At 38.1% G+C, this 27,971-nt stretch overlaps 1 pseudogene; it reads right to left on the bottom strand.

Annotated features, from left to right (window-relative positions):
• Positions 1–347: 347 nt before the first annotated feature.
• On the bottom strand, positions 348–8,216 carry LOC133752532 (WD repeat-containing protein 46-like; annotated as a pseudogene).
• Positions 8,217–27,971: the final 19,755 nt, after the last annotated feature.

The raw sequence follows: 27,971 nt of genomic DNA, 5'->3' as shown, positions 1-27,971 counted from the left end.
TTTCACTTAGGTGACAAGGGCTCTAGCACCTGGATCCTTCCTCTGCTGCTTTCCCAGGGGCATTTGCAGGGAACTGGATTGGAAAGTGGAGTAGTGAGGATTTGAACAAGCACTCTGATATGGGATGCCAACATCATAAGAGGTGGCTTAACCCACTGCACAACAGTACCTACCTCTAGTTCCTTTTCTCCCTCGGTCCCCAAATTACTTTCCTTTTTAATAATAACCACCCCAGGAGTCAGTAGAAGAAGGGCATACATTGTCCCTTCTTAATTGTAAGGAACAATCATTTCCCTTCAAGTGATCTTGGTGAGAGATTGTTGTTCCCAACCATACTGGAGCCTGGGTCAGTGCACAAATCTGTCCAGGGCAGACAGCCGGGCCCCATTGGCTTGGCTTTCTCTTGCTTCTGCTCTTTCTGCTGTTGCTAGTGAAGTTTCTGCTGAATCTTGTCCCTATGCTTCTTGTATATGACTTTCTGCTTCCTCTTTACCAAGCTTGCTGTGGAGCTGTGGCCCTTCTGCTTTGCCTTTGACTGGAAGAGAGCCTTGGTCTTTTGGTCATAGCTCAGTCTGTCTCCATTCCTCCTTTTCTTGCTTCAAATAGATGATATCAACCTCTGCCAGGGGTCATGGATCCTGATAAATGAGCTCTACAGGTGCATTCTCCAGCAGGGCCTTCACCCCACCTCCCGGTGCCGCTTCCAGCTCCTATATGGGTTACTCTCCAGACCATCAAAGTTGGGCTCAGCAGCTCTAGGGACCAGCATGCTAGTGACGCCCCAACTCCCAAAACATCTTCAAACGGGCAGAACTGAAGGCCATAGATATGTCCTGAGAGCTGGTGGGTGAAGTAAGGCTGCCCTATGGAAAGCAGGATGGTGCTGCAGGCCCTGACCAAATATGTATAGACAATGTTACCCATTCCTGCAACCAACCAGCGGTCTATGCTGGGAGAGGGTCAGGTGCCCGGCTCCCTGGGTGCAGGGTTAGATCACTCAGAGGTGGAAGGTCCCTCACAAGTTAATGATCTCCAGCTGGTGGCATAGACTGGAAGTGGCAAAGTATGCACCGTAGAAACTATTGCCATGGCCTGGATACCACCACAGTGACAGAGAATCTTCAACAGTAGCTCATTTGTGGCTTAACTCTATAAAGATGTGGAACTATTACTATATCTGAGACGGATGATGGTATTGTATGTGTCCTGAGTCATGACACCAAGTCATCCAGCCTGAGCATTCAGAGCAGCCACAGTCTTCCCCACCAACATATCCAGGTAGGTCAGAAACCCTATCTCTGGATCTGTGGCCAGGAGGAAGTGGAAGGGCAGGAACTCAAGCTGCATTACTTGGACACAGCAATGGCGCTCAATGCCCTGGTTGTCATAGATGTGAAGCCAGTGGTTCTGAGCAACAGCAAACAGAACCTCAGAATGAAGAAACTGTATGCCCATGACATTGATCTCACTCATGAGCTTCTTTATCATACACTCAAGGGCAGCCACATGACCCAGAAGCCCTCCTAAAGCCAGGCATCTTCCAGTTTACTTTTAAAATTTCCTTAGAATAGAATAATTTATAGTGCTTTGGTGTGCATTGTATTTCTATGGGCAGTAATATTTGTCTTTGGAAATGACTGATACGTAAATAAATAATGATAATCAAATTTTTTTAAAACGGTTTGCTTATTTGAAAGGTAGAGTTATAGAGAAAATGAGAGGAGAGAGAGAGAGAGAGAGAGAGAGAGAGAGAGAGAGAGAGACTTCCTCCCACTGGTTTACTCCCCAGATTGCCACAATAGTGGGAGCTGGACCAGGCAGAAGTTAAAAGACTGGAATTCATCTGGGTCTCCCACATGCTGTATAAAGGTCCATGCACATGTGTCATAATCTGCTGCTTTCTCAGGTGAATTAACAATAATCTGAATGAGAAATGGAGCAGCCAGGACTTGAACCAGAGCTCATAATGGATTCCAGGATTGAAGGCAGTGGTTTAAGCCTCTGTGTTACAAGGCTGGCCTGAATCAAGTTTCAAGTGTGTATTAGAACAAAGTGTATTAAAATGTTCCTTGAAATTGAGATATCAAATGTTTTATTTCATATTGCATTCATCTTTCTAAAAAATTTCCACATACATGGTTATTTATAAAAGTTGATATAAGTATAAAACTTTTAAAGCTTTAATACTTTGAAAGGAATCCAATGAAATAAAGTCTAAGGTGAGGAAAGATCTCACTTAAAGATACTACTTTACAATCATCCCACTTTAATAGTCTGAAAGTTTTATTGAAAGATATAGTGTTTTAAACAATGATTTTGGTTTACTGGTTCTTGAACAATAATAATCATTATAATAACTAAATTTCATTGTGCATTTGCTAGAATTATTGCCAAACATAGTACAAAAACCTTATATTACAGTTATTCTCTCTTTCCTATCCATTATTTAACATCTCACTTCAAATATAGTTATGCATGTCAAATTGTAAGCATCCCTTAAAACCTTAAACCCATACTCCTATTAAATTATGATGCTGTCTCTCTTTTCTCTTAGCCAAATATCTTGTGCCCATTCTTGGTGACTCCATTTAATCACGCCACTCATTTTGGCATCTGTCTCATTATCCTACTAAAAACAGTTCTCAGTCAAATCATCATTGTTTTTGAAGTGCCTAAATTCTATTGAAAATGTTTGTACTTATTTTACTTAACCTTTCAGCATTGAGTACTGTAAGTCTCTCCTGGAATCATTGAAATTTTATTTATTTTCTCAGTTTCATTAAAAATCATGTACCCTGTTTCTCTCCTACTTCAACTGCTACAAACCCAAGTCTTTTCTAGGCTTATCTAACTTATCCCCTTTTATTAAAATCTGGAGTTTCATTTTCTTTGTAGGGTCTCCTTAATGAATCTGCATGTTTTTCATTAGTGAATCTCATTTATAAATATGTCCATGGATTTCTTTACAAACTACATTCACGTGAGCTACAAATTTATATTTCAGCATGGAGAACTAAATTTCTAGATCCAAATTCCAATTTGGATTTCCTCTTTTATATATCAAAAGCAATTTTATCTCAACATGGTAAAATCATACTCATGACCTTGTACCTTCTCCTAACATGATTCTCTACGGTATCTCGTAGCAATCTCCTATTGAGGAAATCAAACAGATCAATTTTCATATCTCTTAGAGACTTATTTCTCAAAAACTAACTTCTATAAAGTTTTGCTTCCCTTACACCTTGAATATCTGCGTGATTTTCTGTCTCTGCCATCATAATAGTTGCTTTGAAATGGTTGCTGACTAAAGAAATGAATGAATGCATCATTCAAAACAAAAAGGTATAGAAGTTTGGAGTGAATTTTCAAAAGATTAATCAGGAATCTGAGTTGGATGATTTTGAGATAAAATAATAGAAAAGAAAATTGGAAAGGAAATTTGGTTTCAGGTTATGATAAGCTTTGAGTTTGGATTTATTTTGTAGGTATTAGAGGCCTTTAGTGTTTTTTACTATTCTTTTTTGTTTGCTTGTTTGTTTTCTCAAGACATATACTGTCCTTTAGGAACTTTATTCTAGAAAGAGATTAACATTATTCTAGAAAGGGTTTAAAGTTCCTTTAGGAAATTTATTCTAGAAAGAGTTTAATTGATAAAGGGAAGAGAAATTTGTTACAATATTTGAATTCAGATGGTATTGAAATATTACTGGCAAGAAATAGGGATCTCCATAGCTAAGGAATGTGACACAAATAGAAATGGAAAATAGATAAAAGAGAAATGGTGATTTTATTAACTTTTTATTTTAGTGCTTGTTAATATAGAGAAATTAGATAAATAAGAGGAATTAAATACATTTTGAGATGATCTGTGTGGTAACAATAACAGAAAGAAGCATTAAATCCATGCATTGCATTGCTTAAGTGTCTTCCTACCTGGCTGTAGCACATATATCAGAAAATGGATATATACAAAAATTACTTGGTCATTTTTCAAACTATTCTTCTTTATAACTTATATTCTAGCAATCACAATCACTTGTCACCTAGAGATTTCATGGTCATGCTTGATTTTTCCTGCTACTTGGACTAAAATGTTTGGTTCACAATGCTCATCTTACCAATTTTAACCTCCTAAACCTTCTATACAATTTTGTTTTATTTTTCTAATAAGCTCTTACATGAACTATTTCAAGGTCTTCTAATTCATTTCCTGGTTTCCTGTATCTCCTTTCAGGCATATGAATATTAGAAATGATACAAAGCAAAGGAAATGATCAATGTCTGGAAGTAGACTAAACTATGCTCAGATTGAAGTCCTGCTACTTTTATAAATTGTACAACCTCTTTGTAGTCAGTTTCACCAATTATAAATGGAAATTTGATCATTATGTGAATTACAAACACATATATTTGAACTAACTTGGTGCCATAAGTTAATGTTTGTTATTGTCATTGTTGTTATTACTCTTGTTCAATGTTTACTCTCATTAACACTGTGCAATATCTGTCAAAAAATAAGATCTCTGAGCTTATTTTACTAATTTATGAAGTGAGGAAATTGATATTTACCTTGAAGTATTGTTGAAAAAATGCAAAGTAGAGAGTAGAGACACACGTACAGAAAATTGTGAAATACTGAGATATGAATGCTCACAAAATGTTACTTAACTGTTTTCCACTTCTCCCTTTAATCATTCCAAGTTCCCAAAATTTCAATACTTAATATCAACAAAGCAAACATTTCATAAAATCTGATAGCTTCAAACTAAAAAGTAAAAATATCACTCCCTCTCTCTCTCAAATCTAATTTTTAAAAAAGATTTATTTATTTATTTGAATGGTAGAATTACACAGAAAGAGAGAGAGAGAGAGAGAGAGAGAGAGAGATCTTCCATTTGCTGGTTCAATCCCAAAATGGCTGCAATGGCCAGAAGCTGGGCAAATCCTAATCCAGGAGCTTCTTCTGGGTCTTCCAAGTGGATGCATGGGCCCAAGTACTTGAGTCATCTGCTGCTGCTTTCCCAGATACATTAGTAGGGAACCAGATCAGAAGTGGAGCTGCCAGGACTCTACCGGCTCCCATATGAGATGTCAGTATCACAGGCGGTGGCTTCCCCTGCTATGCCACAGTGCTGGCCCTTCAAACCTCACTTTTAATATAGTGTATCTATATTTGTATGTGTTTGTATCATTTGAAACAAATAAGGTAATATTAATCCAATACCTATGCATATTGGCTTTTTCACTTAACATGTTTTCATGTTTCATATCAGTACTTGTAGATCTAATTTACTTTTAACAAGCAAATAGAGATACAACTTATTTCAATATTACAGTAACCATAATGTATATGTACCATAATAATTTGAACTCCTCTCATTTACTTACTAACAGACATTGTAGTTTATTTCATTTCTAATTGCTATAAATAAGCTGTAATGAAAGTAAATATCTTTCCTTTCGACCTCTTAAAAGTGACATTGGCCAAAAAGATTCTTAGAGTGGAATAAGCTGAATCAAATAGTATGAGATTTTTTAAGATTTATTTATTTACTTGAAAATCAGAGTTATACACAGAGAGAAGGAGAAGGAGAGAGAGAGAGAGAGAGAGAGAGAGAGAGAGAGAGAGAGAGAGAAAGTCTTCCATTCACTGGCTCATTCCCCAGTTGACTGTAAAGGTCTGAGCTGCTCCGATCTGAAGCCAGGAGCCAGGAGCTTCTTCTGGGTCTCCCATGTGGGTGCAGGGACCCAAGGACTGGGGCCATCTTCTATTGCTTTCCCAAGCCATAGAAGAGAGCTGGATTGGAAGTGGAGCATCTGGGACCTGAACCGGCACCCATATGGGATGCTGGCACTGCAGGTGGCAGCTTCACCCACTATGCCACAGTGCTGACCCCAACAGTATGAGTTTAAAATGTGGGTAGAAATTACAAAATATCTTTACAAAGTTTTGCATATTTGAAATCTTTTTGACATATGTTCATACTTTCACATATTTGTTAATCTCATAGGTAAAATATCATATATTTTGTTTTAATATTCAATTCTTTAATTGTGAAGATCTCTGTGTTACTTTATTTCTGCTTGTGTTTCTGTGAACTGCATAATAATATTCTTTTCATAAATGTGAGGTTATCTTTTACATTGTTACATTTGTAGAAATATGTATATTATAAAATTCAGTTTTTCTGTTAAATGATTTTTAAATGTGAATGAATAAAAAGTGAATATGTTTCTAATATTTTATCCATTCATTATTTTGAAATTTTAACTTTGTTTATGTTTTGTGCAAAGTATGCCCATATTTATTTAAAAATTTTACTGGACAAATTAATTGATCAACCCTTGCTGGAACTGAACTAACACTATACTAAATCCTCATGGAATCTCATAAGTGATGGTTATTTACTTTCTCTATAAACTAAAGCTTATAACACCAAACCCTAGGGGAACTTTTTCAAAGTTCTTCAGAGACCAAATCTCCCAGACTTGGAGTAAATATAAAACAAAATTTTCTTTTGAATTTATCCTATGGAAATATTCATGATTAAATGGCATCAAGCTGAAGCCAATTATTTGTGTTGAAGGAAATCTGTTCCTTCTTCCACCTCATTTAGGCTTGATAGAGACAATCTGTGAAATCCGTGAAAGTTATTCTTTTATTATGGCTAAACACTAAAATTCCTGTGGTGGTTCTGTGTGATTTATGAATGGCTATAAGCATAAGTCATGTAAGACAATAAAGTCTACACCACTTATAAGAATGACTCATGATCTGCCATACTGTATGTAAGATTTATAAAGAGTATAGCACAATTTTGTCACCTTGTTCCTAAACACATAAATGAACTTCAGGTAACACTTATCAGAGACAAAAATAGATAGGCTAACATTAGTTGAAGCAGACCACTTTATATGTGAACACCATGCATAAAAGTACCTCAACATAAAGTCTTTCTCAACAATGGGGACATTTTTATTAAAGCAATTAGATAGGACTGGGGGTACAGTATCTTGATTTGTGGAGGGAACAAAAACAAAAAGGACATTTTCATGTTAAAAAGTCTGACAGATCATGCATTAGTGCCTGGATTACTTTGCAGGATTTTATTACAAGAACTAAACATCTTTCTACAAAATTACATGTACTCTTTGATACAATAATAATGGTACGATATAGTTTGTTTCATTTTGAATCCTAATCTGTACTTCATACTAGATTACTAGATTGAAATAAGAATTAAAACTAAATTTTAGGGTTTTTAATGGTAGAAATTGGTAACCAAATGAACCAAGAATCCTATCATTATTTTTAATTTTTTAAAATTTTTTTAAAAAGATTTATTTATTCATTTGAAAGGCAGTTACAGAGAGCTAGAGGCAGAGAGAGAGAGAGGTAGAGAGAGGTATTCCATATGTTAGTTTAGTCCCCAGATGGCTGCAAAGGCTGGAGCTGTGCTGAACTGAAGCCAGGAGTATGATGCTTCCTCCTGGTCTCCCATGCGCGTGCAGGGGCCCAAGCACTTGGGCCATTTTCCACTGCTTTCCCAGGCCATAGCAGAGAGCTGGATCAGAAGTAGAGCAGCCAGGTCTCAAACTGGTGCCCGTATGGGATGCTGGCGCTGCAGGCAGTGGCTTTACCTGCTTTGCCACAGTGCTGCCCCAAATTCTATCATTATTTACGTTTACTTAACTCTAATGTTCTTGAAGTTGGAGTGAGCAGTAACTGTGCCTACATTTTGTAAAAGTCCCATCCACATATTCCTAACATGAATATTAATTTGAGAATGTTTTAAGAACTTTACAACATGCCTTCGTGATGTTGAAGACATCCTGAAACCTTGCAAAAAATAAAAAATAAAATAACAGGCTTAGAAATCCATAGTTTATCCATTTAGCCCTCAACAAGACAATCTTTGCCTTTTTTAGACCTTGCAATTCAAGTATTTCTCTAAATATGACACAAACACGAAAATCAAATTCATTTCTCTTGGGGGATAGTGTATAGAAACTTCTGAAATGACACTTGCCATACTAATAGATAGACATGTGTACGAAGCTTACTAGCCACCCAACCTCCATTTTCCTATAACTATATCTGAGTTCAGCATTAACCAGAGAGTAGTTTACCATCCAAAAATCACAACATTGAGCTTCTCTGAGAAGGATGCCTTCTGGGTTCCTGTTTCACTGTGTTTCCCTATTGTATTCATGTCTTGCATTTTGTTTTATTGTGACTTAGAGGATGCAGAGAGATGAGAGGCAGTAGTCATCTAAGGATCACTTTGGAAGGTTTGTATAGAAGAAGGATATTTTTTTATCATGGATCAAACTTCAGGAAAGAGGAAACAGACTACTGCAGAGTCATAACCCATGGGCCTATCAGATCAAGCTTTCAATGAGGAGGAAAAAGTTTTCTAACATCTCTCCTAACAAGAGGAATTCAACTTAGACATGTTTTGTAATGACATCAAATTTATTTGGGAGAAGAAAGTAAAATAAATAGGGTAAAAGCTATTTCTCATTTTTTAGCTGATATCTCCAACTGAAAAAAAATCAAATGATATGTAAAATTTATTTTAAAACAATATGAAAGATTTAAACAGCCAAATAAAAATTACACACTTAAAATGAAAACTGCAGACATTTAAAAATATAAAATTAGGTTAACCCTGTTCATTTTATAATAGTTGCATGAAGAGAATTCTACATTTAAATCAGTTTATCTACATATTTTTTCAGCAGAACTCTATATTTTTCCACTTATGGAATTATATATTACAAGTAAATTTGTGCAAATAAAAAAGTGTTTTTCACCTGGGGGAGAGATTAGACATTTCACACTCTTGATTTTTCTAAATTAAAATAAATATCCCATACCAGGGAGAATAGGGTCTCTTGAGAGTTTCTACAGGCTAAGAAGTGAATAGTAATATGCCTGCTTTCGAGTCATTCTAAATATAATCACATCAGTTCAAATATTAGAAAATAGATAAACTTGAGGCGGCAAGATGGCGGAATAGGCAGGGAGCACACTTAGTCCGGGGGGAGAGAAATTTTAATATAAGTGGAGATACTGCAGGGTCAAGGAAGAGTAGGGGATGAAACAGCAGAGGAAACTCTTCCGGAACTAGTGATTCACAGTGGACCTGCGTGGAGAGCGTGGGAGCCCAAGTTCGGGACACCAGCGGCAGACTCAACGCACCAGTGCTGGAACGCGAGGTGAGCCGAACCTCCATAGCCCGAGATACCAGCAGGCAAGCGGAAAGAGGAGGCTAGAGGGAACGAGGCTTGAAACTCCGTGGGGAAAAGTTCACCAGGCTAACTAGAAGAGAGAGAAAAAAAATAAAAAAAGTGACTGATACGGACACAAGTTTCTCTCTCTCCGCTCACCTCTCAAAGGCGAGCAAGACAGAGCAGGCGCCATTTTGGACATACGTCATAAGCAGGGCGACCTCAGGTCTGCACCAGCCCTGAGCCTAGCAGAAAAACCTGACTCTGTGGGGAGGGGTGAAATAACAGGAGATTAGCATCTAACTTGGCAACCCAGTGGGAGACTGCAGGAGAATTGGAGCCCACACTGAGGGCAGCAGAGATTCCCTGTGTGGTCCTTGGGAAAGAGCTTCTGATCTCTGGCTCCTGTGGGTATATCATTTGCCTGCTAACTACCTCCAATTACGTTCAGCTGTGCGGAATTACTTCCCTTTTAAATCAAAAAAAGAAAGAGAGATTTACCACACCTAACCTGGGAGTGTCATCCTTGACACACCCTCAATCCTGAGGAACCAAACACAGCTCTCAGTCCACACTCATCTCAAGCCTCTAAGGCTCCACTGAAAGCAGACAGTCCACTTAATATAGAGCCATAGTGTAACAAGAAAAAACACCACAGTGAAGAAACCAAATATCTCCAACATGCCAAACAACAAACGCAAAAACCAAGCTAACAAGAACAAGGAAGAAACTATGACGCCCCCAAATGAAAAAGACACCCCAATTCAAGATTATGAAGATGATGAGATCGAAGAAATGCAAGAAGCAGATCTCAAAAAATTGATAAGAACATTAAGAAGTTCTCAAAAACAAATTCTTGAACTACAGAAATCCTTCATGGACAAGATAGAAAATCTCTCTCGTGAAAGTGAAATATTAAGGAGGAATCAAAATGAAATGAAACAACTAGTGGAACAAGAAACTCTGATAGTGACTAGAAATCATAATGAAATGAAGAGTTCAATAGATCAAATGACAAACACATTAGAGAGCCTTAAAAACAGAATGGGTGAAGCAGAAGAGAGAATATCAGACTTAGAAGACAGAGAACAGGAAAGGAAACAGGCAAACCAAAGAAAAGAAGAAGAAATTAGAAATCTAAAAAATATAGTCGGGAATCTACAGGATACTATTAAAAAACCCAACATTCGGGTTCTAGGAGTTCCTGAAGGCATGGAGAGGGAGAAAGGATTAGAAGGCATTTTCAGTGAGATACTAGCAGAAAATTTCCCAGGTTTGGAGAAGGACAGAGGCATCTTAGTACAGGAAGCTTATAGAACCCCTAATAAACATGACCAAAAGAGATCCTCACCACGACATGTTGTAATCAAACTCACCACAGTGAAACATAAAGAAAAGATCCTAAAAGGTGCAAGAGAGAAACGTCAGATCACTCTTAGAGGATCTCCAATTAGACTCACAGCAGACTTCTCATCAGAAACCCTACAAGCTAGAAGGGAATGGCGAGACATAGCCCAGGTACTAAAGGAGAAAAACTGCCAGCCCAGAATACTATATCCTGCAAAGCTCTCATTTGTGAATGAAGGTGAAATTAAGACTTTTCATAGCAAACAGAAACTGAAAGAATTTGTTGCCACTCATCCTGCCCTGCAAAAGATGCTTAAAGATGTCTTACACACAGAAACACAGAAACGTGGTCACCAATATGAAAGAGGTAAAGGAAGGAAACCTCACAGCAAAAGATCACAGGAAGCTCAATTTCTCTTTGACATAGAATTAAACTCTGATGCTCTGTTAAAGCAATGTGTTAAAGTAATCTATTATGTTCTCTTGATGTCTGTTAAATTCTAATTGTTCAAAAACAGCTGAATTTTTATTAAGAGCTATGGGTTATTTAAATATGTGCTTTTTTCAAAAATTTGAATAATCACCTTGTAACAATGATCAAATTTGGTCTATGTTATGTCATGATTTTAAGAAATCTTATTTCAACCAGATAGTTTGGATTTTGAGCCTTCTTGGCATTCTTGACAGGCATTCAAAAAATCAAAGTTTCAAACAATCTGGTCTCTAAAATTTCCAGTAAATCCTGGACTTTGGTTTTTCCAGTTTGGGCCCAACTGAAAAAATCGAAGGACCTATGTCTCTCATCTTATAGAGACACCAACTAATCAGTCTATTTGGAGTATATTAGAAGGACTGTCAAGATGTGATGTGGTACTAAATTTTAAGTTTCTATAATGGAAAATGCTATTAATACAAATGTTTGAGAATTAAAAAGTCTAATGATCTTGTGTTACTAGACATGATAGTTATCTTAATGAGAAAGCCCCAGAGGCTTAAAGGGTTAAATGCTTGTAAAATCCTACAGGTGCTTTCAAAAATACTGTGAAGTAAGCAAGTGCCTCTTGCTGGTTGATGAGTTTATAATTTTAAACATGGCGACTTAAAGTCTTTTGTCATCCACAGTTATATATGATGTGCTACTCATAAAACTAAAGCGTTGTTGGTTCTGTGTTTAGCTGTCCTCCTATAGGTTCCTATGGACTTTTTCCAGCCACTTTTATTGTATTCAGTACTTTGGGATGGCTTTGTAAACAGATGAAGCCAATAATGTATTAACAGTACCAACTGAGAGAAAGTATGGTTAACTGAGGTTACTAAAAACAAAAAGCAATTCAAATCAATTGGCAATCTACAAAAAGAGTTAAAGATTTTAAAAGCTATTATTAAAATTGCTATATTGGTCTATTATGCTATATTATATGTGTGTACATATTGTATGTCCACATGGGGAAATTTTATTAAGAGTTTTATTTTAAATGGCTTATAGATAAGATTGTCCATAAATTTAAGCTGCTAAAATCAATCAAAGATACATTTTAATTTGTGGGACCTGAATCTGTGTATCATATGTTTTAGACTTGTTGGTAGAAAGAAACTAAAAACATTTTATATGGTTGTGCTTAAGTTTACTGGCTAAACAAACTACACCATGTTAGATATTTAAGAGGTGTTTTCAAATACATGATTCTTAAAATTTATAGAAGGCATTGGACCTTCTGGTAAATGTTTTCTTAAGTTGTTATCTAATGGTTGAAACGGTTTTCTAAGTATTCATGTGATATTGCTATTGTCAGCAAGCGATCTAGGACTTGCTCCCTCATTTCTCTATTCTAAGCCCAACTTGTTCTTTCGTTTCTCTATTCTCTTCAAGGTAGGAAACTAATTCTATTATAAAGGAATCTGTAGGATGCACAATTTAATCTTTAGACCTTATAAAGGAGATGGCTAACATTTTTCTGCAATAGCATAGCCAAAATAAGAACTCAAATAATAATCTCATAGCTAGATTCACTTCGCCATCAGCGAAGTATACAGTAAGTAGAAAAAAACCTCCCTTTCAGACCAAAGGGAAAGAAAGTTTTAAAGTGAGAATATAATTTTCCTCATGGGCATTGTCTACCTTAGAAAAACTACTACAGAACATGCCTGTGACTATAGACTTGTAGTTCAGGCCACCGAAGATTAGAGATGGGACTTGGGCACTCCCTTGACTTGCATCCTCTGGTCTGCTTTAACACAAACCAGGAGGAAAAGAAAGCTTGGCATCAGAAGCAATGGGTGGCAGGCCTATTAATGGCTGATCTGTACAGTGATCTGCCCTCAAGGAGACCCAACAGGCCAGTCCACTGCAGTGGCTTTCAATGTGGTAAGCCTGGGCTTCAGCAGAAGTCAGCTTGTGAAGAGCCCTGGCAGCTCTGCCAAGAGTTGGATCACTGGAAATGGATCTGCCCTGGAGTCGAAGGATGCCCAGGTCAGAGCCACAGATCTTATTGGCTCTAAGCTGAAAAGCCCTTCACTCAGCCCAACTTCCAAAGTGACCACTGCAGCTGAGGGGATGGTCAAGTAGGGTCAGCAACATTGCAGGCAGAACTGTAAATTTCTTGTTAGAGATGCCACCTGCCTTTACCTGGCCAGCTCTCCTCCCAGCCCAGCCAAGTAATGAAAGTCAACAGAGTGCCTTCCCCTAGGAGGTTCACACCTCCCTTAGGATATACCCCATGTGAAGAGATAGATAGGTCTGGGCCTCTGAATTTACAAGGCCTAAAGCCCACCAGATTATTATCAAGCCCCTTCTATCAGGTTCTATTTGCCTCTCAATCAGAAAACTTAATTGTAGCTTAGACAGCACCTTCCTTAGCTCCTCTAATAATGACTCTGTCCTTTGTTCTAGGCCCTGTCTAGTGCACTTGGGCCTCATTCCTTTGTAATCATAACCTCTACTCTACCACCAATGGCTCTACTCCCAACATGTGTGTACTGATGGTCCTCTTCCCCACTTAATGCTGTATAATTGTTCAAACCTGGTAAATGCCACTCTTAGGATCATTGGTTACTATCCTCACTCTGTCTTTTATGACCTTGTCTAAATATGATCAGAGTCGGGGAACTTGGAAGGCTTCCATAGCCTTGGCAACTCATGACGACAGCCTAGGATGGTTACTGGCGCCATAAACTAGAGTGTCAATTTGTTGGGTCAACAACAGGAGCCACTGTGCACTTGTTCCTCATGTGGGATCTCTGTCCTTAATGTGCTGTCCATTGTGATTTAATGCTATAACTAGTACTCAAACAGTATGTTTCACTTTGTGTTTCTATGTGGGTGCAAACTGTTGAAATCTTTATACTAAATTGATCTTCTGTATATAAAGAGAATTGAAAATGAATCTTGATGCAAATGGAAGGGGAGAGGGAGCGGGAGAGGGGAGGGTTGCGGGTGGGAGGGAAGTTATGGGGGGGGGAAGCCATTGTAATCCATAAGCTGTACACTGGAAATTTATATTCATTAAATAAAAGTAAAAAAAAAAAAGAAAATAGATAAACCAATAAGTGAAATACTGATGAGTTTTCAAAGGGGATAATCAGGACGGTGACAGATGTAACCATGACAAGACACTGATGCCTGAGGCACAGTGCTCAAAAGCATGAAGAACCTAGCATAGCCATATAAACTTTGTGACCCATTCAGAAGTTGCCTGACCATTGGCTTGACTGTTGGAACAGAGAGAAAGATCAAGGCAGAAATATGAAAAATTGCATAGAAACCAGGAACACTTTTTTTAAAAAATGAGATTTATTTATTTATTTATTTGAGAGGCAGAGTTACAGAGAGAGAGAGGGAGGGACAAAGAGAAACGACTTCCATACGCTGGTTCACTCTCCAAATGGCCGCAACAATGGGGCTGGACTGATCCGAAGCCAGGAGCCAGGAGCTTCTTCTGTGTCTCCCACGTGGGTACAGGGACCCAAGCACTTGGACCATCTTCTGCTGCTTTCTCAGGCCATAGCAGAGAGCTGGACTGGAAGAAGAGCAGCAGGGATTCAAACCAGTGTCCATATGGGATGCTGGCGCAGCAGGCAGATGCCAGGAACACTTTTGTTAAAGTTCCCAAACTCAACATAAAGCCAGGAATGAATCTTCTTGCATTCTTCAGTGATATTAACTGTTTTGGGGTCAGTCTAATAATGTTTGGATTAAAGAGGTGCTAAATCCTTCACTACTATCTTACTCATCTAGACTATAAACCAAGATACATTTATCTGAATGACACTGGGCTAGAAATTCTCAGCATTGGAGTAGCTGCTTTGATACACTTGTTATTAGAGCAAACATGAAAATATGAAAGTGTTAGTCTATAATCATAATTCCTTTGACTTTATAGATATTCACACTTTAGTATATTTTATGATACTCACCAGTCAGTTATTAATGTTCTATATGAATGAAGCACAATGCACGAATAAGTTTCTATGCTCCATATTATATTCTATTATATTCCTAGATAAATATATCCAATTCCAAAGTTTAAAATAGTGCTTGTACATTAATGACTTTCTAATTCTCTGTCACTAGTTGGGACATCGCTCTTGAGCCTAAGATTTATGCATACATATGTGTTTCTTTCTTTAAAGACTTATTCATTTATTTGAAAAGCAGAGTTGCAGAGAGAGAGGGAGAGACAGAAGGAGATCTTCCATTTGTGAATTCACTCCCCAAATGGCGGCAACAGGTGGGGCTGGGCCAGGTCAAATCCAGGAGACTATAACTCTATCTGGGTCCACCACATGAGTGGCAGGGGCTTAGTTGCTTTAATCATCTTCTCTTGCCTTCCCAGGTGCATTAGTGGAGCACCTCAGAATCAAAGTAGCACCCATATGTAATGCTGGTGGCCCAGGCGGTACATTAACCTGAGCCACAATGCAGTCCCACAATTGTGTTTCTATATTTTACAGTTCTATTTGGATCTTACACATTTATTATGCCCATCATTCACCCAGTCACCCAGTCATGTTCCAGGAAACATCCATGGTTCCTCTTTCTTTCTTTCTTTCTTTCTTTCTTTCTTTCTTTCTTTCTTTCTTTCTTTCTTTCTTTCTTTCTTTCTTTCTTTCTCTCTCTCTTTCTCTCTTTCTCTCTTTCTCTCTTTCTCTCTTTCTCTCTTAATATTTATTTCATTTATTTGAAAAACAGAGTTACAGAGAGAGGTCAAGACTCCCCAGGTGGCTGCAATGGCTAGAGTGGCCCTGATCCAAAACCAGGAGCCAGGAGCTTCCTCTAGGTCTCCCACGTGGGTGCAGGGGCCCAAGGACTTGGGCTGTCTTCTACTGCTTTCCAAGGTCACAGCAGAGAGCTGATCAGAAGAGAAGTAGCCAGGACCAGAACCGGCACCCACATGGGATGCTGGCTCTTCAAGCCAGGGCTTTAACCCAATGCACCACAGCGTCGGCCCCAGTTCCTCCTGTTTTCGAACTTCAGTTCCTTTCTTCTACTTCATCATCAAATGTCTTTGATTTTAATTCTGTAATATTTTTTTTCTTTTAAATATTTATTTATTTGAAGGTCAGAGTTACACACAGAGAGGAGACACAGAAAGGGAGAGAGAGAGAGAGAGAGAGAGAGAGAGAGAAAGAGAGAGAGAGAGAGAAAGAGGTCTTCCATCCGCTGGTTCACTACCCAGTTGGCTGCAATGGCTGGAGCTGTGCCGATCTGTAGTCAGGAGCCAGGAACCTTCTCCGGGTCTTCCGGTGTGGGTGCAGGGGCCCAAGGACTTGGGCCATCTTCTACCACCTTTCCAGGCCATAACAGAGAGCTGGATAGGAAACAGAGCAGCCAGGACTTGAACTGGCACCCATATGGGATGCCAGCACTGCGGGCAGCAGCTTTACCCACTATGCCACAGTACCAGCACCCTTATCAGCTAATTTTAAATGTGTTCTTAATTTTTTAGTTTGATTTAATGCCTTCTTCAAGATGAAAATGTAATCTGCCTGGGAGGAAGGACTTTGCCTCATCCACTGTTGTAACGCAAGAATTAGAACAGTGCCTTACACTAAGTAGACATATGACCATTGAGTGAAGTATAACAATGTATGCCTTTTTTTAACCACAGATTTGATATCATTCCCCTTTAGATGTTTCTGTATTATATTTGCTTTTTTTCTCACAACACTTTTCATTTCATATCATTTATCATTAGTTGAAATTATCACATTTACTTACTGGTTTCCTTTGTATGTTTGCATATCCTTCTCAACTGAAATGTAAATACCATGAGAGCAAGGGTCCCATCTGTGTTGTTCACCACTGATAATTCAATATGCATACTTCATGAGTGTGGAACAAAATAAGAGCTCAATAAATATTTAGTGGTAAATGAATGAACTCTGGGAGAGTTATTTTCCCCAGGCATTAATATGTCAGTTAAGACACTGGAGTCTCACAATGGAGTGTCTGAATTTTCACTTCGCTCTAGATTCCAACCTCAGCTTTCCACTAATGCAGACTGTAAGTGGAAGTAGTGATGGCTCACATAATTGGATTGCTGACACCATGTAGGAGCTTAGATTGACTTCCTGGCTCCCAACTTAGGCTCAGCCCAGCCCCAGCTGTTGGGAAATGAAACAGTAAATGAGTAGATGGAATCTCTCTCTCTCTCTCCCCCGCCTCACCAAATAAGTAAATAAATAAATTAATCTTTTTAAAATGAATGAAGTTTCATATAATAGTTGTGGGAAGAAAAGATATACATTTTTTTTTCATACTCAAATAACTGACACTGCAATTGAAGTCCTGTTAAGGGAGTAAGTATTTGAGTAGTAAAATAATAACAGCAATTAAAATTTAAAGGCAGCATATTTATACCATGCATTGTTTTAAGAGTTTTACATATATGAGTTCAATGTTATAATAACACCGTTAATATTTAATATCAACTCCATGTTAAAGCTTAGGGAACTGAGGCAAAAAGATGTAGGACAAAATGTCCAAGAATGGATTGCTGTAACTATTATTACTACTACCAGTAAAATTTTTGAAAAATAGTGACAATAATTAAATAATTAACAGGCCCCAGAGCAATATTTCAATACACATGCAAAGTACACTGATCAAATCACGGCAATCAACATTTCCCTCATTAGATATTATTTTAAAATTAGAGACCAGGAATTTTCCTCCTTCACTTCCACATAAAATATGTACTATTATGAAATGCAGTCATCAATTATGCCATGTATCACCTGAAAATTATTTCACTTATTTCCTTAATCTAATTCTGATTTGATGCCAGTTATCTAAATCCCTTCTATCCCTGACTACCCATCCTTGGCCTCTATAGCCTTTAGTAATCACTATACTGTGTTTGTAATCAGGGTTTTGTGTGTTTTTGTCTCTTTTTTAGCTTCCACAGTGGAGCACATGTAATATTTGCTGCTCTATATATGGCTTATTTTACTTAATGTCATGTTCGCTAGTTCCATCCATTTTGCTGCAAGAGACAGGATTTCATTCTCTTTTTTTTCAATTTTTTATGTTTTATTTAATGAATATAAATTTCCAAAGTAGAGCTTATGGATTACAATGGCTTCCCCCCGCCATAACTTCCCTCCCACCTGCAACCCTCCCCTTTCCCGCTCTCTCTCCCCTTCCATTCACATCAAGATTCATTTTCAATTCTCTTTATAAACAGAAGATCAGTTTAGTATATATAAAGTAAAGATTTCAACAGTTTGCCCTCACATAGCAACACAAAGTGAAAAATACTGTTGGAGTACCAGTTATAGCATTAAATCACAGAGTACAGCACATTAAGGACAGAGATCCTACATAATATTTTTTTAAAAATTGATTAATTTTCTATGTAATTTCCAATTTAACACCAATTTTTTCCCCATGTTCAATTATCTTTATATACAGGAGATCGATTCAGTATAAACTAAGTAAAGATTTCATCAGTTTGCACCCACACAGAAACACAAAGTGTAAAAATACTGTTTCAGTACTAGCTATAGCATTACTTCACATTGGACAACACATTAAGGACAGATCCCACATGAGACATAAGTACACAGTGACTCTTGATGTTGATTTAACAATTTGACACTCTTGTTTATGGTGTCAGTAATCTCCCTAGGCTCTAGTCATGAGTTGCCAAGGCTATGGAAGCCTTAAGGGTTCACTGACTTCGATCTGATTCTGACAGGGTCATAGTCAAAGTGGAAGTTCTCTCCTCCCTTCAGAGAAAAGTACCTCCTACCTTGATGGCCACGTTCTTTCCACAGGGATCACAATCGCTGAGATCTTTCATTTAGGTCTTCTTTGTTTTTGTTCCCCAGAGTGTCTTGGCTTTCCATCGCTAAAATACTCTCATGGGCTCTTCAGCAAGATCCAAATGCCTCAAGGGCTGATTCTGAGGCCAGAGTGCTATTTAGGACATCTGCCATTCTATGAGTCTGCTGTGTCTCCCACTTCCCATGTTGGATCGTTCTCTCCCTTTCTGATTTTATCAGTTAGTATTAGCAGACACTAGTCTTGTTTATATGATCCCTTTGACTCTTAGACCTATCAGTGTGATCAATTGTGAACTGAAATTGATCACATGGACTAGTGAGATGGCATTGGTACATGCCACCTTGATGGGATTGTATTGGAATCCCCTGGCACATTTCTAAATCCATCATTTGGGGCAAGTCCAATTGAGCATGTTCCCAATTGTACATCTCCTCCCTCTCTTTTTCTCACTCTTAAATTTAACAGGGATTACTTTTCAGTTTAAATTTAAACACCTAAGAGTAATTCTGTGTTGATTACAGAGTTCAACCACTAGTACTAGAACAATAAAATACTAAAATGGACAAAGTATTACATTATACGACAACAGTCAGCACAGGAGCTGATCAAATTATTGTTTCTCATAGTGTCCATTTCACTTCCACAGGTTTCCCCCTTGATGCTCAGTTAGTTGTCGCCGATCAGGGAAAACAAATGATATTTGTCTCTTTGGGACTGGCTTAATTCACTCAGCATGATGTTTTCCAGATTCCTCCATCTTGTTGCAAATGACCGGGTTTCATTGTTTTTGACGGCTGTATAGTATTCTATAGAGTACATGTCCCAAAGTTTCTTTAACCAGTCTACTGTTGATGGGCATTTGGGTTGTTTCCAGGTCTTAGCTATTGTGAATTGAGCTGCAATAAACATTAATGTGCAGACGGGTTTTTTGTTTGCCAATTTAATTTCCTTTCGGTAAATTCCAAGGAGTGGTATGGCTGGGTTGAATGGTAGGGTTATATTCAGGTTTCTGAGGAATCTCCAGACTGACTTCCGTAGTGGCTTAACCAGTTTGCATTCCCACCAGCAGTGGGTTAGTGTCCCTTTTTCTCCACATCCTCACCAGCATCTATTTTTGGTAGATTTCTGAATGTGAGCCATTCTAACCGGGGTGAGGTGAAACCTCATTGTGGTTTTGATTTGCATTTCCCTTTATTGCTAGTGATGTTGAACATTTTTTCATGTGTCTGTTGGATTTGGATTTCCTCTTTGGAAAGATGTTTGTCGAGGTCTTTGGACCACCTATTAAGTGGGTTGCTTGTTTTGATGTTGTGGAGTTTCTTGATTTCTTTGTAGACTCTGGTTATCAACCCTTTATCTGTTGCATAGTTTGCAAATATTTTTTCCCATTCTGTCGGTTGCCCCTTCACTTTCCTGACTGCTTCTTTTGAAGTACAGAAACTTCTCAATTTGATGCAATCCCAATAGTTAATTTTGGCTTTGACTGCCTGTGCCTCCAGGGTCTTTTCTAGGAACTCTTTGCCAGTACCTATATCTTGCAGGGTTTCTCCAATGCTCTCTAATAATTTGATGGTGTCTGGTCGTAGATTTAAGTCTTTAATCCATGTTGAGTGAATTTTTGTTTAAGGTGAAAGGTACGGGTCTTGCTTCATCATTCTGCACGTGGGAATCCAGTTTTCCCAGCACCATTTATTGAATAGACTGTCCTTACTCCAGGGATTGGTTTTGGATCCTTGAGCAAATATGAGTTTGCTGTAGATGTTTGGATTGATTTCTGGTATTTCTATTCTGTTCCATTGGTCTATCCATCTGTTTCTGTACCAGTACTGTGCTGTTTTGATAACTACTGCCCTGTAGTATGTCCTGAAACCTGGTATTGTGATGCCTCCAGCTTTGTTTTTGTTGTACAAGATTGCTTTACTATTCGAGGTCTCCTGTGTCTCCATATGAATTGCAGTATCATTTTTCCATTTTTTCGTATCCTTTTCTATTTCTTTCTTTAAGGTTTTGTAATTTTCATCATAGAGATCTTTAATGTCCTTGGTTAAGTTTATTCCAAGGTATTTGATTGTTTTTGTAGCTATTGTGAATGGGATTGAACTTAGAAGTTCTTCCTCAGCCATGGCATTGCCTGTGTATACAAAGGCTGTTGATTTTTGTGCATTGATTTTATATCCTGCTACTTTGCCAAACTCTTTGATGAGTTCCAATAGACTCTTAGTAGAGTTCTTTGGGTCCCCTAAATAAAGAATCATATCGTCTGCAAAGAGGGATAGTTTGAGTCCTTCCTTCCCAATTTCTATCCCTTTAATTTCTTTTTCTTGCCTGGTGGCTCTGGCTAAAACTTCCAGAACTATATTGAATAGCAGTGGTGAGAGTGGGCATCCCTGTCTGGTACCAGATCTCAGTGGAAAGGCTTCCACCTTTTCCCCATTCAATAGGATACTGGCTGTGGGTTTTTCATAAATTGCTTTGATTGAATTGAGGAATGTTCCTTCTATACTCAGTTTGCTTAGGGTTTTCATCATGAAAGGGTGTTGTTTTATCAAATGCTTTCTCTGCGTCTATTGAGAGAATCATATGATTTTTCTTCTGCAGTCTGTTAATGTGGTATATCACACTGATTGTTTTGCGAACATTGAACCATCCCTGCATACCAGGGATAAATCCCACTTGGTCTGGGTGGATGATCTTTCTAATGTGATGTTGCATTCTATGGGCCAGAATTTTATTGAGGATTTTTGCATCTAGGTTCATCAGGGATATTGGTCTGTAATTCTCTTTCAATGCTGCATCTTTTTCTGGTTTAGGATTTAAGGTGATGCTGTCTTCAAAGGAAGAATTTGGGAGGATTCCCTCTTTTTCAATTGCTCTGAATCGTTTGAGGAGAGTTGGAGTTAATTCTTCTTTAAATGTCTGGCAGAATTCAGCAGTGAATCCATCTGGTCCTGGGCTTTTCTTTGTTGGGAGGGCCTTTATTACTGTTTCAATTTCTGTGTGAGTTATGGGTCTGTTTAGGTTTTCTATGTCTTTCTGGTTCAATTTAGGTAGGTTGTATGTATGCAGGAATCTATCCATTTGTGATAGGTATCCATGTTTGTTGGCATACGAGTTCTTGTAGTAATTTCCTATGATTCTTTTTATTTCTGTGGTGTCTGTTGTTATGTTTCCTTTTTCATCTCTGATTTTATTGATTTGGGTCTTTTCTCTTTTTTTAGTTAGTTGGGCCAATGGGGTGTGAATTTTGTTTATTTTTTCAAAAAACCAGCTCCTCGTTTGGCTGATTTTTTGTAATTTTTTTTGATTCAATCCTGTTGATTTCTTCTCTGATTTTAATTATTTCTCTTCTCCTACTAGCTTTGGGTCTGGTTTGCTGCAATTTCCTAGGTCCTTGAGAAGAACTGAAAGCTCATCTATTTGGTGCCTTTCCAATTTCTTGATGTAGGCACCCACTGATATAAACTTTCCTCTTAACACTGCTTTTGTTGTATCCCATAGGTTTTGGTATGTTGTGCTGTTATCGTCATTTACTTCCAGAAAATTTTTGATTTCTCTTTTGATTTCTTTTATGACCCATTGTTCATTCAGGAGCATTTTATTCAGTCTCCATTTGTTTGCATATGCTCTAGGGATTCCTGAGTTGCTAATTTCCAACTTCATTCCTTTATGGTCTGAGGATCTGCATGGTACGATTCTAATTCTTTTGAATTTGCTGAGACTTGCTTTCTAGCCTAGTATGTGGTCAATCCTAGAGAACGTTCCATGTACTGCTGAGAAGAATGTAAATGTTTTCTGTGTAGGATGAAAAGTTCTGTAGATATCTGTTAGGTCCATTAGAGCTATAGTGTCATTTAAATCTACTGTCTCCTTGTTGATCTTCTGTCCTGCTGATCTGTCTATCTCTGAGAGTGGAGTATTGAAGTCCCCCAGTACTATTGTATTGGGGTCTAAGTCTCCCTTTAAGTCCCTTAACAAGTCATTTAAATAAACCGGTGCCCTGTAATTAGGCGCATATACATTGATAATCGTTATATCTTCCTGTTGAATGGATCACTTAATCATTATATAGTGCCCCTCTTTGTCTCTCCTAATAGTTTTTGTGGTAAAATTTATGTTATCCGATATTAAGATGGCTATGCCCGCTCTTTTTTAATTTCTGTTGGCATGGTATATCTTTTTCCAGCCTTTCACTTTCAGTCTGTGTGCATCTTTGTTAGAGAGATGTGTTTCTTGTAAGCAGCAAATAGATGGGCTTTGTTCCTTAACCCAAACAGCCAATCAGTGTCTTTTAACTGGATTGTTCAGGCCTTTAACGTTTAATGTGACTATCGATAAGTAGTAACTTTGCCCTACAATTTTTGGGTTTCCTGTGATCTTTTGCTGTGAGGTTTCCTTCCTTTACCTTCTTTCATATTGGTGACCGTGTTTCTGTGTTTCTGCATGTATCACATCTTTAAGCATCTTTTGCAGGGCTGGACAAGTGGCGACGAGTTCTTTCAATTTCTGTTTGCTGTGAAAGGTCTTTCTTTTCCTTTCATTCACAAATGAGAGCTTTGCAGGATATAATATTCTGGGCTGGCAGTTTTTCTCTCTTAGTACCTGGGCTATATCTCGCCATTCCCTCCTCGCTTGTAGGGTTTCTGATGAGAGGTCAGCTGTGAGTCTAATTGGGGATCCTCTGAGAGTGGTCTGACTTCTCTCTTGCACATTTTAAGATCTTTTCTTTATGTTTCACTGTGGTGAGTTTAATTACGACTTGTCGTGGTGAGGATCTCTTTTGGTCGTGTTTATTAGGGGTTCTATGAGCTTCCTGTACTAAGATGTCTCTGTCCTTCTCCAAACCTGGGAAATTTTCTGCTAGTATCTCTCTAAAAAGGGCTTCAAATCCTTTCTCCCTCTCCATGCATTCAGGAATTCCTAGAACCCGAATGTTAGGTTTTTAATTGTATCCTGTAGATTCCCAACAATATTTTTTAGATTTCTAATTTCCTCTTCTTTTCTTTGGTTTGCCTGTTTCCTTTCCTGTTCTCTGTCTTCTAAGTCCGATATTCTCTCTTCTGCTTCACCCATTCTGTTTTTAAGGCTCTCTAATATGTTTGTCATTTGATCTATTGAATTCTTCATTTCATTATGATTTCTCGTCACTATCACAGTTTCTCTTTCTACTAGTTGTTTCATTTCATTTTGATTTCTCCTTAATATTTCATTTTCACGAGAGAGATTTTCTATCTTGTCCATTAAGGATTTCTGTAGTTCAAGAATTTGTTTTTGAGAACTTCTTAATGATCTTGCCAATTTCTTGAGATCTGCTTCTTGCATTTCTTCTATCTCATCATCTTCATAATCTTGAATTGGGGTGTGTTTTACATTTGGGGGCATCATATTGTCTTCCTTGTTCTTGTTACCTTGGTTTTTACATTTGTTTGGCATCTTGGAGGTGTTCTTTGTTTCCTTCACTGTGGTGCTTTTTCTCATTATACTTTGACTCTAGCTTAAGTGGACTGTCTGCTTTTGATGGATCCTTAGAAGTTATGATGGGTGTGGCCAGAGAGCTCTGTTTGGTTCTTCAGGGTTAAGGGTGTGCCCAAGGTGGTGATTCACCCAGATTGTTCTCTGGCTTGGTCTCTTGCTCTCTCTCTCTCTCTCTCTCTCTTTTTTTTCTTAGACTCAGTTGTGAAGAAATTCCACACAGCTTACCGGGTTGCCTAGGTTACAGAGTTTGTTTTACATATGTAAAATGGCGGCTCCTCTTTGTCTTGCTCGTCTTTGTAAGATGAGTGGAGAGAGAGGCTAATGACCCTGCAGGTTCCCCCTATTTATTCGCTTTTTTCTTTTTTCTCTCCTCCAGTCAACCTGGTGCACTTTCCCTAGTGGGACCTCAGACCATGTTCTAACCTTCCACACCAATGTCTGGGGTTACCTCTCCTTCCAGTGCTGGGGCTCAAATTCTGCGGCTGGGCTTTTGTGGCTGGCCTCTCTCGGTTCCCCGCTCTCGCAGCTCCTGCGTGGCAGTGGGCAACCTTGCTTTCCCCGTGGGTCTTCTGTGTCACATCCACTAGGTCTGGAAATGTTTCCTCTGCAGTTTTTTTTTTCTGAGTCTCTTCCTGAGGGTACAGTAACTCCACTTTTTTTAAACTATCTTTTCCTGGACTGTTGGTGTGCGCCCTCCAGGATTTCATTCTCTTTATAGATGAATAGCATTGCAATGTGCATATATAACACTTAGCTTTATCCATTCATATGGTAATGAACATCTTGTTTGAATCTATATCTTGGCTATTGTGAGCAATGCTGTCCTAAACATATTAGAGCAGGTATCTCTGATATAACAACTTTTGTGTTTTGGATATTTACCCAATAGTAAGATGGCTGGATCATATGGCATTTCTATTTCCAGGTTTTTTTTCTTCAAGATTTATTTACTTATTTGAAAGGCAGAGTTACAGAGAGAGAGAGAGAGAGAGAGAGAGAGGGCGAGATGTACCTTCCATTCACTGGTTCACTCCACCAATGGCAGAAGCTGGGCCAGGCTGAAGCCAGGAGCCTGGAACTTCATCTGAGTTTCCCAGTGGCTGACATGGGCTGATATATGTTTTGCTTTCCCAGAAGCATAACAAGTAGCTGAATTCAAAGTGGAGCAGCTTGAATTCGTACTGGTGTCCATATGGGATGCTAGTATCACAGGCTACAGCTTAACTCTCTATGCCACAAAGCTGGCCCCTATTTCTTGGTTTTAAGGAATCTCTACATCTATTTCTATAGGTGGTAAAGTAATTTACATATCCACCTATATTAATTTACATATCCACCACATTCTCACTAGCATTTGTTATTTGCTGTCTTTTTTTATAATATATATTCTAACAGGGGTGAGATGATATCTTACAGTTTTATTTGTGTTTCCCTGATGGCTAGTGATAATTAGCATATTATTATATACTTAATGGTTATTTCTATTTCTTCTTTGGAGAAATGTCTATTCAGGTCCTTTGCAGATTTCTTAACTAGCTGTTTTTTGTTGTTGACATTTTGACTTCCTTATATATTCTGGGTATCAATTTTTTGTCCAATAAGTAGCATACAAATATTTTCTCTTATTCCATGGAATGTCTTTTTATGCTATTGATTTATTGCTTTGGTGTGTAAAAGCTTCTGAGTTTCATATAATCCTGCTGTGTGGTGTTGATTTGTTGCTTGAACTTTTGAGGTCTTTTCCAAAAAAAATCATTGTTTATACCAATGTATGTACACTTTTATTTTCTTCTAGAAATTTCACAAGTTCACATCTTACATATCTTATATATTTTTTGATCCATCTTGAGTTGATTTTATACTTAATGAGATGGATGGATTTAATTTAATTTTTCTACACATCTAGTTTTATCAGTAACATAAATAAATAAATATTTGAAAGACATTCCTTTTTACAATGTATTTTCTTGGCATCATTTTCAAAACTCAATTGGCTTTATGTATGTGGATTAATTTCTGGATTCTCTACCCTGTCTATCCTGTTTTATTTATCTGTATGTCAGTTTCTATTCCAGCACTACATTGTTTTAATTGCTTTAGTTTTTCAGTATGATTTGGAGTCAAGTATTATGATGCCTCCAGCTTGCTTGTTTGCTTGCTTTCTCTGTATCTCTTTGGCTATTCTGGGTAACTTGTGGTTCCATGTGAATTTTATGATTGTTTTCTAATTCCATAAAGAATGTCATTGCTGGCCGGCGCCCCGGCTCACTAGGCTAATCCTCCGCCTGTGGCGCCGGTACCCCTGGTTCTAATCCTGGTCAGGCACCGGATTCCATCCCGGTTGCTCCTCTCCCAATCCAGCTCTCTGCTTGCCTGGGAAGGCAGTGGAGGATGGCCCAAGTGCTTGGGCCCTGCACCCACATGGGAGACCAAAAGGAAGCACCTGGCTCCTGCCTTTGGACCAGTGCAGAGTGCCGGCCTTAGTGGCCATTTTGGGGGGTGAACCAACGGAAGGAAGCCCTTTCTCTCTGTCTCTGTCTCTCTCTCTCTCTCTCACTAACTCTACCTGTCAAAAAAAAAAAAGAATGTCATTGCTATCTTTAGGAATTGTATAGAATCTGTAGATATTTTTAAGGTAGTATGGACATTTTAACAATATTAATTCTTCCAATCCTTTAACATGGAATATCTTTCTATTTGTTAGTGAATTCTCTATTATTTCTTTTTAAAAAATATTTATTTATTTGAAAGGTAGAGTTACAGCTAGGGAGAGAGAGAGAGAGAGAGAGAGAGAGAGGTATCTTCCACCCTCTGGATCAGTACCCAGAAGGCTGCAATGGCAAGGTTGAAACCAGGAGCAGCAAATTCATCTGAGTCTCCCGTGTTGGTGTCAGGGGTTCATATTCTACTGCTTTTCTCAGGCCATTAGTAGAGAGCTGTATCAGATGTGGCAGGCAGCCAGGAAATGAATCTGTGTCCATATGGATGCCAATATCACAGGCAGCAGCTATTCCACAATGCTGGACCCCATTTTTGTTACTTTAATGTAAAATATTATAGACGTGATTTGATGAAAGTTTCAAAAAATTAAATCTTCTGCTTTCAGAGGAACATAACAGATTGTAACCTCCTTTCTTTGAGTTGTTATTGTAAAGGGATGTTGGTTCTTATCAAAATATTTTCTACATCTATTGAGATGATCTTACATGCTTTGTTCATTTTGTTGTTGATGTGATTTATCACATTTATTCATTCACAAACATTGTACTATCTTTGCATTCTTGGGATAAATCCCACTTGATTATGATATATGATCTTTTTGATGCTGTGTTGGATTTGGTTTGCTAACATTTTGTTTAGAATTTTTGCATCTATGTTATCAATAATACTGGGTTGTAGGTTTCTTTTTGGGTTGTATTTTCATTTGATTTCAGTAGTAGCATAATGCTGCCCTATAAAAAGATTTGAGCAAAATTTTATTTCTTTCAATTTTTTGAAATAGTTTGAGAAATATTGGAATTAGTTTTTATTTAAATATTTTGTAGAAAGGCTGGCACTGTGGCATCACAGGTGTTTGATTCCCAGCTGCTCCACTTCCTATCCAGCTCTCTGTTAATGTACCTGGTAA

Source organism: Lepus europaeus, chromosome X (genome assembly GCF_033115175.1).
Source record: "Lepus europaeus isolate LE1 chromosome X, mLepTim1.pri, whole genome shotgun sequence".
NCBI lineage: Eukaryota > Metazoa > Chordata > Mammalia > Lagomorpha > Leporidae > Lepus > Lepus europaeus.
The sequence above is the reverse complement of the archived record's forward strand: the minus strand, read 5'-3'. Positions and strand labels throughout refer to the sequence as shown.